Source organism: Balaenoptera musculus, chromosome 18 (genome assembly GCF_009873245.2).
Source record: "Balaenoptera musculus isolate JJ_BM4_2016_0621 chromosome 18, mBalMus1.pri.v3, whole genome shotgun sequence".
Taxonomy (NCBI): domain Eukaryota; kingdom Metazoa; phylum Chordata; class Mammalia; order Artiodactyla; family Balaenopteridae; genus Balaenoptera; species Balaenoptera musculus.
This window is the reverse complement of record NC_045802.1, coordinates 53,399,431-53,417,956: the sequence shown is the minus strand read 5'-3', so window position 1 is coordinate 53,417,956 and position 18,526 is coordinate 53,399,431. Positions and strand designations below refer to the sequence as shown.

The 18,526-nt window shown below is 38.6% G+C and overlaps 1 long non-coding RNA gene across 1 annotated transcript in view; it reads right to left on the bottom strand.

The window, feature by feature from the left end:
- Positions 1–18,526, bottom strand: part of LOC118884196 — a 118,687-nt gene that overhangs the window by 97,536 nt on the left and 2,625 nt on the right. Inside the window, exon 2 of the long non-coding RNA XR_005017226.1 lies at positions 8,156–8,240. This is a non-coding gene — a long non-coding RNA (uncharacterized LOC118884196). The remainder of the gene's footprint in view (positions 1–8,155; positions 8,241–18,526) is intronic.

Here is an 18,526-nt window from a genome sequence, read left to right as displayed (position 1 = left end):
CCTGGACTCCTTGCTTGGTGCCCTGCGATACATGCTGTATTTTCCTTCACCACAACCCAGGGTCAGGAGATTGGCTTTACTGCAGGTGGGCAAGTAGACCCAAGTTTGGTTTGGTAACACTACTTTCATTCTAAAATCTACCATTTCTAATCCACTAACAAGAACCAAGTATCTGGAAAAGCAATAAATAAACAATAAATAGATTTTATTCTTTTTTATAAAACAAGAGAATAAAATCTGGCACTACCCATTGTTACTTACAGAAAAAAATTTTTTTCATTTAAAAATAGATTTAACTTAAATATGAATATCTTACTATATACTTCTTATAAATTAGAATCTAGAGCAAAGATAAGCAAATGGAAATAATTTGAACAAACATGCAACTTAGGGTTTTACAATAATGTGTTACCTTTGGTACAGCATAACATCCTTGTATCAGACACACAAGACAATTTAACTGGACATGTGAAAAATGATTACTTCTACCCATTTCTGAAAATAATGAATGGCATTTGTTAACATTTTAATAGCTGAATATTAAATATTTCTTCTATAAAACTGAACAGCAATTTAAAATTGATTATACCACCCACTCTTACTATAATTTACTGTTGGCAATCCTGTGTACATTTGATGGCATCGGGAACTCTCCAAGGGGCCTACAAATGGATAGACAGCCCCCTGCACATGTGTATCAAGTAACAACATTTTCAAGTCATGCTACCCAAATACATGTATTATAAAATGTTGGCTGTAGAATTTAAAAGTTGATTTTCACTTTTTAAAATCGTTTTTATTTTATTTCTTTTTTCTAGGCTTTCTCTTTTAAACCCGTCTGTGTATGTGTATTTTTCTCCTGTTTTAAAAATAACCTAAGTAATAGCATTTCATTACACAAATTTAAACAGTACCAGAATATACAACAGTAGACAAGGAAAGTCCCCAGCAAGACCACTAATAAGACGAGAGTCTGGTAGTTTCCACATGAACACTGGCTTTAGACTGCCTGCATTCAAGCCCCAACTCAGCTACTTGCTCTCAGTGTGATGTTGGCAGAGTTACTTCGATCCATAAAAAGAGGTACCTAAGAAAGGTAAAAATCTTTCCTCAAAATGTTGTGAATGTTAAATAAAATCATCCACATAAAACACATAGTATAGTCCCCAGCTATACTAAGAGCCCAGTAAATATTAGATTATCATCATCATCTTCATTAGTATCATTATGTTTAATGGGCAACCACCTTCAATGGTTTGATTTAATTTTCAAAGTTACTTCACTACTCTTAGTGACTTGAAGATCTTCTCAATTCACTTCCCCTTGACAGATCCTTAGACCTATTTCTGTGAATTCACAGGAACCAAATTCTTTGAATTGTAACTAAAGCCCAGAATAAATAGAAGCAGAATATTAAGACAGTATCTGCTCTTTTTCTCTACTACTTGTTAGAATTTCCCTCTCACCAAGCATTCATTTCCTGTCACTGGGATAGTTCCTGGGCAATTCTAGCATAGATTAGAAAAGGCTTGTGTAAATAGATCATTCTCAGTTGGTATCGAAAGGGTACCTTCTCTGCATCTCAAATTCAATGTCTTCCACCCCCATGGATACACACCCATAATGCATTCACTCCCTACACTCCACTCAGCGCTCCACAAACTGCTCACCAGGCCCCCCTTCTCATAATCTATCGTGACTATAACACCTTGAAAAAACCAAATGCTGGCATTTCAGCTTTGCTTCCTAATGCTTGGCGTGCTCTGACACTCCACCAGTCTGGAGGTTGCAAACGTGGGCTGTGCATGACAATCTATCATGGTGTATGTTTCTACAGTCAGTTCTGCTAGAATGCTTGTTTTGAAAACGTGAATTTGTTCCAACGTGACTGATAAATTAGGGAAAATTTTAGCACAACAGTAATTTTGGATTTGCTTGTGCCAATTTCATCTCCAGGCCAACACAGAAAACTGTACCCAGCTGAACTGAGCTTTGCACAAATCAGCAAAATGCACACACCTCTCAAGGACAATGAGCTCTACCTACATTTGCTGTTCCGTTTACTGTTCCAACTTTCTGCATGTGCTCTTCCAACTTTCCATCTGATTTCAGGTAACCTCCTTCCGATCACTCATACGCTGCAACGCTGCATTTCGGCCTCATGCCCTCCCTTCTTTCATTTTTTCCCCTTTCCTCTCAGCCTATTTTGTGTTTTTCCCCTCTGTTCTCTATCATTTTTCTCTCTTTATTTCTCTTTCCCTCACTTTTTTTCTACCTTCCTAATGTTCTCTTCCTCTGGCACACAGGGTGGCAGCCACGGGAACAAGGCAGGCTTGGAAGGGGGGCAGTTTCGTAGGAGCTCCCACCCCGACAGACAAATGAGACATTTTCAGGGTCAAGTGCCATATTTATTGTAATACTGACATATTTCTTTACCATTCACCATGGATAAAACTGTGCTACCATTTTTATTATGTTGCTATCTTTTTTATGTGTCACTGACAAAATTGTTGAGTGTTTACTCCAATCCCAGCCCTGTAGCTTTCAGTGCATGATTTTGCACAGTACGGTGAGTCTTAGGAACACATATGTTAGGTATAGCAGAACTGACAGTATCTATCTCTCTATGATTTATTGAGCTTTTAACAGATTCTCAAAGGAACACATTATTATTCCAAAAAGTTTAAGAACTATTGGTCTACAGGAGTTTTGTCCAATAGAAATGTGAACCACATATGTAAATTAACATTTTTGAATACTGAACAGTAAAAAGAAATGGAAGTTAATTAAAAGAAATTAATTTTAATAATGTTTTCTTTAACCCAACTATTGTCATTTCAATGTATAATTAATATAAAGAATATATAAATGAACTAGTTCACCATCCTTTTTTTTTTCTACTAAGGCTTTGAAATCTAGTGTATATATTACAGCACACTTCAAGTGCCCAATAGCCACATGTGACTAATGGCTACTGTTAACAGGGTAGGTATGTCTAAAGGATTCTCTCTCTCTGATCAGAAGAGAATGGAAGGCAAGGAAGAAGGTACCTAATTCACACTTTTTTCTCAGATAATGTAAATAAAGCGAAAAGGTAGCTTTGGTTAAAAAGGGCCTTAAAATAAATCTACTAGCCTTTATATGCTTCCTAGCCTGATTTAGATAATTCCTTGCTTAGTGTCAGATTTTTTTTTTTTAATGTCTGAAACATTTATATTAACATATTTCCATATATATTTCCATACAAATACAAATATAAGATTTTTAGAAATTTCATGTAATGTCTTAGTGTCAGATTTGATGTGGTCCAAGGGTAGGGAAAATGCACATCCATTTAAATACATCATCTATTTGTTGGGGAACTCCTGGGCAATATATAAGAGTTTTCTCTTTCCAAACCACTTCTCCTGGACATAGGTTTATGACACATGAGCACTCTTTGACTAATAGTTCTTCTAACAATAAGAAGCATGGCTTTTAAAATCACTTTCATGAACAAAACAAGAAAAAGAAACACATTTAATTTTAAGTTGAGTCATATAGGACCAAATTCATATAAGACTAAACAATGCATAAAGAATATATTCATAAAGAAATCAATTAAAAAAGAATCCATTTCAGAATGTAGGCCTTCTATGAAAAGTTCCCTACATTCAGTTGCTTCTGAGTATCAATGTGATGATCATCAACCAAACACACTCATAGTTTTCTGAGAATTTTTAGGGCAGTTCTTTCTTCAAGGGAAATACTATACAAAAGCCAAATATGTAAAATCAAAGCTCCCTTCCCTCCCCACCTTCATGTAGAAACTCAGGGGATTTGCTCTATAGACCATATTGGAAAAAATAAAACTAACAAACAAACAAAGCCCTAACATCTCTGTCATTTAGAATAATCTGGGTACAAAATTAAGTTAAAGCTCTTAGGGAAATGTAAAAGATCTGAAAAAAACAGTCCTGCATTTAAGAAACTTAAAATATATCATCTGAAGAGACACTTCTAAAAACAAAGACATAAAAAATTAGAGAACAATTATGAGGGACTGATGGTAAATATAATATAAAAGTTGTTTGAAGAAGAGTTGTTCTGGTCTCTTAATCCCTACCTCTAATGCACAGTGACTTTATAAGTAGGCTAAGTGTTCATTGGCCCATATATCATGGTTTGAGATGCAAGGGGCATGACCTCCCATCCAATAATATATCTCCTAAAATTCCTGCTTTGGACCGTTATCTGTGTGGCTTGTAGGTCTTAACTGAACATGGGCTCGTATACAAACCCTCTCCAGACTCAGGATGAAGGAATTTGCTAGTACACTGGGGTCACTATCAAATCAGCCTTGACCCTAACTGCTCATATCCCACGATCTAGAACACGGATCCTGCCAGGAATTCTCCTGACCTTAGAGTCCAACCACAGGCACTGCCTGGTCCTCCAGGTCCTCCAGCACTGGAGTCCTACAGTGTGTGCACCTTCAATACACCCAGAACCCCCAACACTCATTACCCTCTCCACTCTTTCTAGAGCCTAGAATTCCCTTGCTTAAACTCCAGGAGTGTGACTGGATCTCTGCTACGTGAAACTGCCTGTCCCTAACATTGTCACTTGCCTAAATCTCTACCTGGTGTTTTCCAGGGCGTTAGGCTGATCTGACTATGGTATCTGGCTCATCAGTGATGGGTAAAGTTGATTTATGAGATCTGGCCTTCTACCCTATTATTTCCTTTCTCCTTTGCCATTCCCTGAGCAGCCCTCACAGAGATGACTTTTTAAAAGGAGAGCAGTTCTCTTACCAAGGAAATGCAGCTCCTGTTCTTCCCTGATCAACAGCACCTCCCCCATTCTTTATTGCCTGTTGTTTGGAGCTGTCTTAATTCTCCACTCCTTTCCCAAGGGCCTGTCCATTCTCCAGAGGTGACCCTTCTCCGGTCTACTTTGTCTTACTACAAAAGCTCTCTCCCTGAAACCTACCATTAAAAATGCTCCTTTTGAAAGCTTATAGATTCTCCAGAGCTCCCTATTAAATGCATATATCCCTAAGGGAAATAGTTTCGTATATTCTAGCAGTTTATACCATAACTGACACCTACCTAAAGGCAAAAGCTAGTGGAAGGAGTTGAATATGTACAGACAGAATCTTCACATTAAACACCTTTAAGACACAGAATACCGTATTATATATAACACAGAATACAATAAAGATTTAGGAATGATTTAACACCAATATTTGATCAATGGATAGTATATATGGCTCAACATACTCTGATCCAAGAAAGTCAGGATTCCCAGGGTGGGGGGCGGGGAATTGATTAATTCAATGAGTTCTAAGAATATTTAGTTATAGTTTGGATATCAGTATTAACTAAACTAAGAAATTTTCAAATATCTTTTATATAAGAATGTACAGATTACAGTAATGATATAACAAGGTTTAATTTTTAAAATGGCCCATGATAATGTCACTCCCCCATCAGTTTTGCTTACTAATGTGAAAACGTTCAAATAGCCAACTACTAGATCCCGTTATTGAGAGCTAGTCATGTACGATTAATCCCCACTCAAAAATTCCCAATAAATTAAGAATAGTTGTGTTTTACATCCTAGCTTATGATATGAAAAAGGAGCAATTCATTTTTAAAAAGGGTTATAATTATCTAGCCTAACTTCAGTATCACTATTAAATGTCAGGAGAGAACCCATTTTCACAAACTGCTTTGACACTTGCTGTCAATCAGGGATAAAATGTGTATGTGGAAAGGGTGTTTGAAGATCAAAGACTCAGCATAATTTTCGTTATCTTTTCATCCTCCCAAGTTGGCCTGTTAATTCTTGTAGGGAAACCAGCAGAGGGAGCGCCAACCATTGCTTTTTTGTATGTGTGCTCTAAAAACAAAAGGCACTGTCCTTTCTTTACGGATTTTTAGACATTTTACCAAGATTGGCAAAAACCTTGTAAAATACAAATTATATCTATGACTACTAAATTTCCTCTTTAAGTGTTTATATTAAATCAGTATTGAAACATTTTCTTTATTAATGTTTTAATTAAGAAAGTAATATATATTTGTTGTACAAAGTGAAACAAATCAGGAAAAAAGTTTAAAAAGTTAATAAGCTCCTGCCTCCCCTTCAGATCCTGTGTATTATAAACAGACTGGTATGTATCTTTTCATATCCTTCTTATTAAAACAAGTAAAATATATATATTTATAAATTATATTTTAATATATATTATATATTTATGTATATATATTATATACATATATAATATATATATATATATCCCCCATGTAGTAGGTTTTTACTTGCTTTTTTTTTTTAATGGGGGGAGTCACACTAAAAAAGCCTATCAATAGGTAGCAAAATAGCATGAAACATCCATGAATATACAAAGGATTCAATAAGAAATATCAAATAAACACAATGTCAGGCCATATCAAAACCATGTATGTACAAAAGATCAAAAGCATATACCACCAAAATGATACTGCTGCCTTTTGAGTGAAAAATCTAAGCACATATGAACGGATTTGTGGATCTGGAAAATCAAATAAGCAAGCCAGCATATACAACACCCTTCTTAAAATGCCACGAGGAATACTATGTGAATTAATATCTGGTTTCTAATTTATATTACCAAGGTCTTCACAAAATAAAACAACAGCAATAAAACTCAACGACGAAAGGTTTTTAAAAAGTGAAATGTATTAAAATGCACTCTTTACAATTCATGATATTTCATACACTCTAATTGCAGTAGATGAAACCCCTTTCCACTCAAAGCTACACTCTATTCAGTTGTATAATTTAGTGAAAAAGGAAAAGGATGTAGCCACAGCTGTGGCCAGAAGAGGCCCTCCATCCTATCCCATTGAGAGAATCCCTGAATTTCACTATACGTTCCAACCCTTTTCCAACCCCATCTCTTCACAAAAAGAACCTCTAAATAAGTGGTCCTAGGCCCCAGAGACCCAGCTTGCCAGCTGGTAACTGTCTCTGAAGTCCCATATATTTGCAAAAGCTTCCATAGCCCTTACTGTCACTCCCCACCCAGTCAACTCAGAAGGCCCCCCTTGTGTCCCCAGTGTCTCCGCTCACCCACAGCGGACAAAGCCTTTTAGAGGTATTCTTCAGCTTTGCTAATTTCTACACACCTTGATCTCACAGCATGTTGCTATGAAGGAAACATTGCAGGGGTAGAGGGGAAGGGAGAAAGAGACAGACAAGAAGGGCAGGGGGAGACAGGAAGAGAGAGGGAGGGAGAGAGGGAGAGAGGAAAAGAGCAAAAGAAAAGGATGAGGAAAAAAACTGACGTGAGTAGGAGGGAAAATTCCCTACCTACAGGATTGGAGAATGAATTATTTCTAGGAGTAATTAACCAGCTGTGGTTTCCTTTCCATCTCTCCCCAAAAAGCAAAAAAGGGTCATTTTATCTGATTTCTTTTTCCTTTTGCTAGCGGCTTCAAGCATTTAGAAAATCTTTCAACAACCATACCTTCCTGATAAAATAAGAGAACACTGCATACTGATCCTCATTAGATAGAAGAGGAAAAAGTGAGGAATGGGGAGGTCCAAAGCCTGGCTCAATGTCACAGGAAAGGCAGTTGCAAAATGAGGATAAGACCCAGGGTTCTTGACTCCAGCCCTTGACTTTATCCACAAAGTCAACACAAACAGTCTAGATGTGTTATCTCGCCCCCTTCTGTCTCAAAAGCTGAGTGACAAAGAGTGCTTAGTGTGATACTGAGTGTAAATGACAGCACAGGAAGTCCATTCTCAGGGCAAGCTGTGAGACCGGCAGCTGAACAGGAGGCCAGAAAGCAAGTCTGTACCGAGCACTTTCAGTCTACACCCACCATCTCACCCGCCCCTCCTGTGGCCAGAGTCCACAGGGCCACGGGGAGGAGTTGTGAGGCTGCGGGAGGGTACCAGAAGGTTCAAAGTCCACTTAACTCATCAATTCCTGAGCATCTCTGAGGGAGACAAAAGGCTGTGCCTTAATAAGAAACGAGTCATGTACAGAGCTGAGTATTTTACCTTATTTTAAATATAATATTTATATTCTGATTCACTTATGAATGATATTATACAATCATGTATGAACCCTACATATAAATACTGTGCAAATCCTCAAATTTTCTGACATGGTACTAACCTCAGGATTCAACTCTTTGAAACGTGTTAATACAGTTCTCCAGGAATTCCATCCAGTCACGTATCACATGTTCGAAGCTTAAATGCTGAAAGTAAAGAAATGTTACATCAAAACAGGTTCGGTATGAATATCAGCCATATATGGAAGAAACATTTACAGGGAAACCACACCCACTGCTAAATTCACACTCGTATCAGCCAAGACATCTGTATACATACAAAGTGTGTAAGTTAAATCGTGTAGCACAAAGATGGCTTTATTTGTGCTATTATAGCATTGTCATTTATTGCAAATATCAAGGAAAAGAAATGAAAAAAGAAAAGAAGCCTACAATGACCTAAGTCTACTACAAATTGAATTTCATTATTATCTTCCTGTAAACATACCTTTCATTACAAGTGTTTTATTACAAATAATCTCTTCAACAAAATAAAGAAAAATAAGTTTATTAAAGGACCAAATCCCAAAGTATAATTTATAATTTCTCATTTAATGCTAAATTATAATTGTTTTTATTAAATAGTAGTAAAAATATCCTGTAAAATAGATGTTTTACATAATCTTAATATCTAATCCTAACATTATTGTTTAATTATATTTAAATTGATTGACATTGACCTAGTGCATTGAAATCTGACAGGTTCTCAAATACATTTCTTTTTTAATTCTAAATGTCCACAAGTTGTGAAAAGCTAATCTCTAAGGTACACACTGATAGATCATAAACACTTTCATTTGGAATGGATTTCTATTTGAAATATCAAGCATCTATAAAATAAAGATAAACAGTAATCATCACAGAAGGGAATTGTTTTATGTTAATCATTTATACTTATATTTATACTTATTATTGCTAAGGTCAGTCAGAGGTTGGCAGATTTTTCCAAAATCTGAAGGGCAAACATATTCAAGGAGGGAAAGAAACACACAAAGAAAACACAAAAACGGGCACAAAGAGAGACACAAAAAGACCAAAAACGCTCAAAATGTACTTTCTTAAAATAGCAGACTACTTCAGTTATGACATATGTACTAGCTTGGGGTTCCTAAATCAGCAGACTGAAGAAAAACTGCCTTGTCATCAGAACTCCAAAATATATGGATCCCACGAGAAACAGATATGTGGAGCTATAGGTCTAAATCCAAACTCTCTCTGTAGAAGAAAACAAATTTCAGCTGTATAATAGGTTGAGCGTCTTGACCAACACATTAGAAATTACCAAAGATATTCTAAGGACAAGATACTAAACTCATTTTCCTTTCAAAAGGGAGGAAAGCACAGATAAGGGACACTCACGGCAGCAAACAGAATGCAAAAATGAAAAGCCAAAATAAAAAAAGACCGATGAAAGCATAACATTAAAAAGAGAAGTGTTTAGCTGTTAAATCATCCAAATTGCTTTGCCAAATTTTGACATGCTTGATTTCCTGTAGTAAAAATCTTTTTTTTTTTTTGTCTTTGAAAAAAAAAAAAAGGGAGGAAAAATAACCAGCTGTTCCTTGTATAGTTCAGGAAACAAGTCTGATTTATTACTTGAAGGTTATTTTTGAATGGGCTGATTGTGGCAGCCAGAGTGCAAGAAAAGTCACCGAGGCCTGTCCACTTGAAGGGCTCAAACTGTTTCCTGAACAGTCCTTCACTCCGCACCTCCGATGGCTGTTATTGACAACGTGTGACTGGGGCCTTCCAGGATTTTAAAACAGCGGGGGTCCCGGCCAAACAATCAGCCTGTCAATTACCTTTTCCCCTGTTGTGAAAAAGGGGCCCAGGACAATGCAACTTCCCAGCGGGGAGTCGTGCAGCCCCCAGTCTGTAACCCACTCCTGCACGGTTCAGCATTCAAAGCCCAGTAAATGGTCAGTGCCTTCACTTTTGTCTGTGCGTGTCAGTTCCAACCAGCATTACCGCAAGGTAGATGTCTCCATGGAAGGATTCTTAAGTTCTTGCAAGGGCAAAATTGACTCTGGTCTTCTCGGACTTTTTTTTTTCTTTCCCTAAGATCCAAATGGACACAAAGAGCACCCCCCAGCCCCCCCACTGTAGGCTTGTCCTCCGGGAGCGCCCAACCCTCTCTACCTAGATTGTTGCTTAAAAAACTTCCTGTGGGCATTGATGACTCGCTGTGAGGACTGTCCGTCATCCCACCCCTTTGTCCGGCAGTCACTTCCATTCGAATTTGACTGACTGAGGAAGCCTGAGTTATTTGTAAAGAACAACAAGGCTTTTCATTCATAATTTTAGTAGGGGGACAGGGTGCTAATGACTGAGCTTGAATAACTCGGGAATGTGGTATTCAAGGCAGGAAGAAGCCCAACCGACTGCCAAACAGGGAAGGAGAGGATGTAGGTGAAAAGTGCCTGGGTAAAAAGCCAAACAATGGCGGGAGGATCACACATGTATACAAGTACAAATCGAGGTTTTCAAAGGTGAGACAATCAAAAAGGTGGAAGCAGGAAGGAGGGCAGGGAAAGTCTAACAGGATTTCATTAGCTTTGGGGTCAAGTTACATGACAGAGTTTACAGAATCCGAAACCCATAGTGTCTACAGAGGAAGTGATCTTTTCTTCCACTGCTGATTCTCCTCCAAAAATTAAAAAAATAATTAAAAAAGAAAAAGTAAAACTGGTTTTCACTCTCTTTTAGTACCTTTCATATATTCAGACAGAGAGTTTGTTTTGCAGGGGTACTCAGCTTGGTAATCCAGTCTGGGTTCCAAAGAGCTTGCCTACTTTCAGGGTCTCTAGTCAATTTTCTGTGCATGCAGCATAAATACAATGTATAATAATGTTATACACCTGCTGCTTCCAAGGAGGAGAAATTGTACAAATATCAATTTCTGGTTTAACTTAACTGTATAGCTAAGTATCATGAGTTTTCTTTTTCTTGCTAAAATAATACAATTGTGGTTTGGCTTTTTTAAATTAAGAAATTAAAAGTATCATATTAATTTTTTTTTAATTTATTTATTTATTTATTTTTGGCTGTGTGGGATCTTCGATGCTGCGAGCGGGCTTTCTCTAGTTGCAGCGAGCAGTGACTACTCTTCGTTGTGGTGTGCGTGCTTCTCACTGCAGTGGCTTCTCTTGTTGCGGAGCACAGGCTCTAGGCATGCGGGCTTCAGTAGTTGTGGCGCGTGGACTCAGTAGTTGTGGCTCTCGGGCTCTAGAGCACGGGCTCAGTAGTTGTGGTGCACGGGCTTAGTTGCTCCGCGGCATGTGGGATCTTCCTGGACCAGGGCTCGAACCCATGTCCCCTGCATTGGCAGGCGGATTCTTAACCACTGCGCCACCAGGGAAGTCCCCAAAAGTATCATATTGAATTTTTAATGCATGATTTTATACATTAGATCATAGAAAATAATCCAAAACAACAGTGTTGCACATTTTAATCTAATGCAAAACGAAAGTAATTCTATAAGTGAAGAATGTGTCAGTCGTTATCAGAAAATGTTTACTATGTCTCTTTTGTTAAAGCAAGTCAAATAAAAGTTAAAGTGAAGAATAACAAATGCTGATTTACTTAGAGATCAGCAAAAATAAATTGTCAAGTAGTAGGACTCTAGCTCGGCCTCCACTGAGTCTATTAGGACAGGGGTCCCCAACCCCGGGGCCAGGACCCATACCGGTCCTCAGCCTGTTAGGAACCGTGCCGCACAGCAGGAGGTGAGCAGTGGGCAAGTGAGCGAAGCTTCATCTGCCACTCCCCATCGCTCCCCATCGCTTGCATTACTGCCTGAACCATCCACTGCCCCCCGCCCCTCATCCGTGGAAAAATTGTCTTCCACGACACTGGTCTCTGGTGCCAAAAATGTTGGAGACTACTGTATTAGGACTAGCGGTCTGAGGGAGTTCTAGGGCTACTGAGGTCCAAGGTCAAAGTTCAGACTCTGGGCTGGATGCTTACTTAGCTCTAAGTTCCTAAGTCACAAACTGACCTAGCAAACGTTCTTGAAAACGGAGGCACTAACTACAATCTCTATGTGGTTAAAATCCATTATCTCATATCAGTCTGACAACCATCCTGCTCTGACCAATGAGGAAACTGAGGTGTGGAGACCCTCCAGTACTTTCCATCTGTTTCCACCTGAGTACGCAACAAAGGCAAAGGATGCTGAACGCGCTCCTGGAGCATCCCAAAACTAACCTAAAGTAGACTTCAGGGGGATTTCATCATCATCATCACTTTGGGCTTGGGTTTTAAGAATGTACATGAGGGCTTCCCTGATGGCGCAGTGGTTGGGAGTCCGCCTGCCAATGCAGGGGACACGGGTTCGTGCCCCGGTCCGGGAGGATTCCACATGCCGCGGAGCGGCTAGGCCCGTGAGCCACAACTACTGAGCCTGCGCGTCTGGAGCCTGTGCTCCGCAACAGGAGAGGCCACGATACTGAGAGGCCCGTGCACCGTGATGAAGAGTGCCCCCGCCTGCCACAACTGGAGAAAGCCCTCGCACAGAAACGAAGACCCAACACAGCCAAAAATAAATAAATAAATAAATAAATAAATTTATTTAAAAAAAAGCTAACCTTATAGTACCAGGTTAGTTTGTGGTCTCAAATGTGTTCATATCACTTGAGTGTTTTAAATTATATGTATACATATAGCTGACACACTTTGTTATACAGCAGAAACTAACACACCATTGTAAGGCAATTATACTCCAATAAAGATGTTAAAAATAAATTAAAAAAAAAAAAAAAGAATGTACATGAATCTAAATAAAGTTAGGTGGACCAGGTTTATCTTGTGGCTTCCTATGCCCCTGCTATATCCCCGCAAATCCCTAGTTGCTTTTTCTTTTCCAGCTTTATTGAGGTACAGTTGGCAACTAAAAATGTAATATATTTAAAAGTGTACAGCATAATAATTTGATACACATATATACCACGAAATGATTTCCACAACCAAGTTAATTAACAATCTATCACCTCACATAGTTACTTTGTGTGTGTGCATGTGAGAATGCTTTAGGTCTACTCTCTTAGCAAATTGCAAGTATACAATACAGTATTATTAACTATAGCCACCATGCTGGACATCAAATCCTCAGAATCCTTATTCATTCTATAACTGAAAGTTTATACCCTTTGACCAACCTCTCCCCATTTCCACCAGCCTCTGGCGACCACCATTCTACTCTCTGTTTCTATGAGTTCAGATCCTTAAGATTTGAGAGCAGGATTAAATAATTTGCCCCAACACTTAGAACTAATGATTGATTGAGAGTTCAATCACACTCTGGTGATTCTTGATTCAAAACTTAGGCCCCAGGTCCATGAATGACAGATGGCCATGACTGGCCTGGTCCAAGCCCAGGCCATTTAAATCATGAAGTAAGTGTATGATGTTTTTCACCCCAGACCTCCCTGCCAGCTGTCTCAATCCTCTCTTGCGGTGATATTGTTAATAACTGGGTCTCTGGGATACAAAAAAAACAAAAAACAAAAAACAAAATAAAACAAAACAAAGCCCCTTGATTTCAGCATTTGGTGATTTCTGTGTTGTAAATAAACTCACCATGACTGATTTTCAAACCTAATGTCACTAAATGTGGAGATGAGAAGAGATACCCATAATGAGCTCTTGCATGCAAGCGTGAGCCTGTTCTAGCATTTTCATCTACTAAACATGCTCTGTTTAGTGTCTACTGCATTTTCTATTCTTGTTCTCAGTGAGCTATGAATCTCTATTATGGTTTCATTATAATAATATAATGACTTTCATTTATAGAAGAGTTATTACAAGTCAGACTTCTTCTAAAACTCCACATGCATTATTCATTTAACCCTCATGATGATGCTTGGACATAGAAAATAATATTATCCCCACTTTATGGGTGAAGAAACTAAGGCAGTGGGCGACTGAGAAATTTATATAAGGCCCCCTCTCAGACCAACCTAAAATGGACTCTATGTGAAGGATCTTGTCATCTAATTTTTAAAAAATCTCCCAAGTAATGCTAATGTATGGCCAGGGTTGAGAACCATTGATCTAGAAAATAAAGCAAGAACCCTTGCTATTTGAAAAAAAATACAACTTTCCAACTGAATGAGGTTAACTGTATGTTAGATCTTGGATAAGGCTCAATTCATAATTCTACTCGGCTGTGTAGACACGCATCGTACATTAAAAAACCTTTGTGGAGGGACTTCCCTGGTGGCGCAGTGGTTAAGAATCCGCCTGCCAATGCAGGGGACACAGGTTTGAGCCCTGGTCTGGGAAGATCCCACATGCCGCAGAGCAACTAAGCCTGTGCGCCACAACTACTGAGCCTGTGCTCTAGAGCCCGCGAGCCACAACTGCTGAGCCGCGCTCCACAACTGCTGAAGCCTGCGCGCTTAGAGCCCATGCTCCACAACAAGAGAAGCCACCGTAATGAGAAGCCTGCTCACCGCAACTAGAGAAAGCCCGCGTGCAGCAACAAAGACCCAATGCAGCCAAAAATAAAAATAAGTTAATTAATTAATTAATTTTTAAAAAAAAAACCTTTGTGGAGATCAAATTAGAGTGTGGGTCATCTTCAGGACGTGATAGAGTTTTTCTAAAAAATATATTCTGAATAACCTAAATATCTCAATAAGTAGGGTAACAGTACCTTTGGTAAAATCTCTACTGTCTTACTGAAAGCATGTTAAATCCCTCCCAATCCTGGGTGATTTGATTTATAATGCCTGCTGAACTGCAATGCTAATGATTGCCACATGGAAGATGCCCTTTGCCTCTTAGGCACCATGGGCCCAGGACATTTGGTATTATCTTAGGTTTCAGAAGTATCATGATCCACTAATAACTTGAAAAGTAGTTTAAAAGGTAAGGAATAAAAGCAAATTATTTTAACAGTTGTGTAAAGTTCATGAGAAAAGGATGCCAAATAATGGGAAGAACATCATTTGTCTGTTGCCACAGACCCTGGCCCTGCCTGAGGTTGAAACTGTTCCTATGATGTCTTGAATATACTTATAGAATTCTTTAGGGAAATTCAAATATTTCAGCTTCTGTCTAGAGCTATCTTATCTGAATTCCATTATAAAGTTACAGTACTAGAGACATAAAGGTCTTTTGTACCCACACTCTAGGTATATATTCAGAGAGTTTTAGCTTCTTAATAAACCACTCAAAATGTACTGCCAAAATGGGAGAATGATAGACCTGTACACTGAGGCCCAAAGACAGCTAACAACTGGCCCACTGCCCTGCTCAGTGGCTGCCTCCTTTGGGATCCTCCCTAACTCTGCTGAGCCAACAAACCCTCAAGCACCAATAGCAGCCAGTTGAAAACTGACTTAGTAGATGCCCTTGAATGGCTTTCCGGTATTTTCATGGCTATCTGTCTCACCTGCCATTTAGACTGTCAGCTCCTTGCAGTCAGAAACTAGCTAGTTCTCATCTCAAACCCTTGAGCAAAGTGATAGAACCAGTGGCTCCCAGGCCAAGGCCATGAAGAGAGGAATTCTGCCCCCAGAAGGCCACGCTATGTTGATATTCAATAAGAAAGAGTGGTTGACATGTGTTTCCCCAGAATGCTGGAGAATAGGATTTGTTATATAGTTCAAGACTCTTAAATATTATTATTCTGAGTCATCGCACATTCACCTTCACAGGATCATAATAACCTGAAGAATTTAGAACAATGGAACATCATAGCCTTCCAGTGTACAGCAAATACCTCTGCCACACACCATTTAATGTAAGTGAATGTGCATCTTCTTCCTAACGGGGGATAGAGCTTTAACACCATTTCAGACACAGGGCTCCATCCCCAAAATATACACTTAAAAATTCTGTGTTGGTAAGAGCCCAAATGTCAAAGCCACTCTCAAATAAGAAGGAACTCACATTTCTCAAGCCTCTAAGATTTCCTGAACAAGTAATTCAATGAGGAGACATTCCAGTCAGAAACAACAACATCAGCTAAATAAGTCCCATCTTCCCTAAAGTTCTCTACCTACTTTGAGAAGGTCACATGAAAACAAAAATCAGTGTAAGGTTAAGGTTTCTTTGAAATACTATTAATAGTTGAATATAGCTAATAACAATCAAAACGTGTTCTAAATCTCTATTTTTATCCCTACATAAGCACAAACAAATAAGATACATAAATCAAATTGTGCTTACTATGTAATTTTAAAACTTTTTGAAAATATGGAGGCAAAACCATATTTAAATATTCATTTACCATATTCATTTACCAAATAAACTACCAAGCCCAATTTAACTGAAATTATCACTGCTACTTATTGAGAGCTTCCCATATGCTAGCCTTCATAGATACTTCATATCATCCAATCCTAACAGCAACTCTTTTACAGTTGGGCACTAAGGTTAATTGCCTGACTCATTCATTCATTCATTCATCTTACTTTAAAATGTTTGAGTTACTTATATGTGCCAGAGCCTTCAGTGCTGCGGGTAAAATGGCAGGCAACACCCGACTCGGATTCCAGCCCTCATGGAGCTTAGAATACAGCGAAGGAGACAGTTAATAAATGATCACTCAATTATATGTATGTTTGCAGCAGAGAAGGTCAGGAGAGGAACAAGGGAGGTTTGACCTAGTCAAAGGGTCAGAAAAAGGTTTCCTGAGAAAAAGACAACAGAGATTTGAAAGATAAGTAGGAGTTAACACAGCAAAAGGCCAAAAAAGTGAAAGGGGAGATTGCATATACAGAGGTAATAGTCACAGCAGCAAGGCAGAAAGCAGGGGGTGTGCAGTAACAGGAGGCTAGGAAGGAAAAGGGGCTGGACTGTAGCACCAGGAAGTTGGGTTAAGGACTTGGATCTTTAACCCAGGAATAATGAAAAGGCGGGAGAGGGGGTTTGAGCATCAGGGCATCCCGATGAGATTGGCCCCAAATGACCTAGCCTGAACCTAACTCCAGATTTCTTAAACCCCCAACGTCTCTGGAACCTATTATGACATGTAACAGTTTAACCTTCAGTATCATTTTTTTTTAGGAATGACGGCTAAAAAAAAAAAATTGTTAGATCTAATTTTGCCCGCGCATGGTTTTAACATCTTTTAGGGTATAACGCAAGTATGTTGCTCTACTGTAAACAGGGTGTGAAGACTGTTTCTCAAAATTGCAAGGGGACTTTCACATAGAACATGAAAGGCGAAAATGGTTCACTCTTTGGTGGCTTTCTTGAAGCTATTTTAAAAATGCATTGTTGAAGGTTAGCAAAGTGCTAACTTCTTAATTTGAAACTACAGATTAGTACTTAATTTTAATTATTAATATACTTAGGCTTTTGCCAAATGCACTTTTTTAAGTAAAAAATTCATGAGTTTTCTTTTACCTATTCTTTAGCCCCCCATGATCAGCCTGTTTGTTAATTTCTTTAGTATATAGTTTGAGAGTAGATGTTCCCTACAGATTTTTTTCCAAGCACATACAATTTCCATAAAGATTTCTTCTTAAACTTTATAATATTTACTATTTCAGGGGTTAAAAATCATGGTCTGAACAAACTTATTTCAGTCACTTCCTAATAATTACACAAAACACAGTAGTAATTTCCAGGTTAACGGAATGACTCAAGTTCTGCCATTAAAAAATCCAAAAACTCTTTATTTGCTTTAAGAAAATTAAGGCAAGGGACTTCCCTGGTGGCGCAGTGGTTAAGAATCCGCCTGCCAATGCAGGGAACACAGGTTCGAGCCCTGGTCCAGGAAGATCCCACATGCCACGGAGCAACTAAGCCCGTGCGCCACAACTACTGAGCCTGCTCTCTAGAGCCCGTGAGCCACAACTACTGAGCCCGGTGACACAACTACTGAAGCCCACATGCCTAGAGTCTGTGCTCCGCAACAAGAGAAGCCACCGCAGTGAGAAGCCCATGCACCAAAACGAAGAATAGCCCCTGCTCGCTGCAACTAGAGAAAGCCCACACACAACAACGAAGACCCAACACAGTCGAAAATAAATAAATAAATTTATAAAAAAAAAGGATGAAAGAAAATTAAGGCAAAAAATATTTACTTATTTTAATTACATTCATTAATTTCATTCATTTATTGGAAAGCACTTATTGAGTGGATAACGTTTAGAGTGATTTTTTTTTTAAGAATAAGATGGTGAAGAACCTTTCTATTTCAGTTCCAGCCCACTAAGTCCAAGGCAGTCCTGACATAGACTCCCTCAGATCCTTGGAGCAGTTTAGCCTTTCGAAGAGTTACACCCAATACACAGTTTGTATAGAAAAGCTGGTTTATATAACACCACGATATTCTCAAATGATTCACAATTCACTGAAACTTCAAAATACTTCCTGTCCAAAGGAACAAGACAGGAAGAACAAATTGAATCTGCATGCACCCATATTCCATTTACCATATTGAACATTTTTAGACCTGACCTGTTCACTGAGATTAT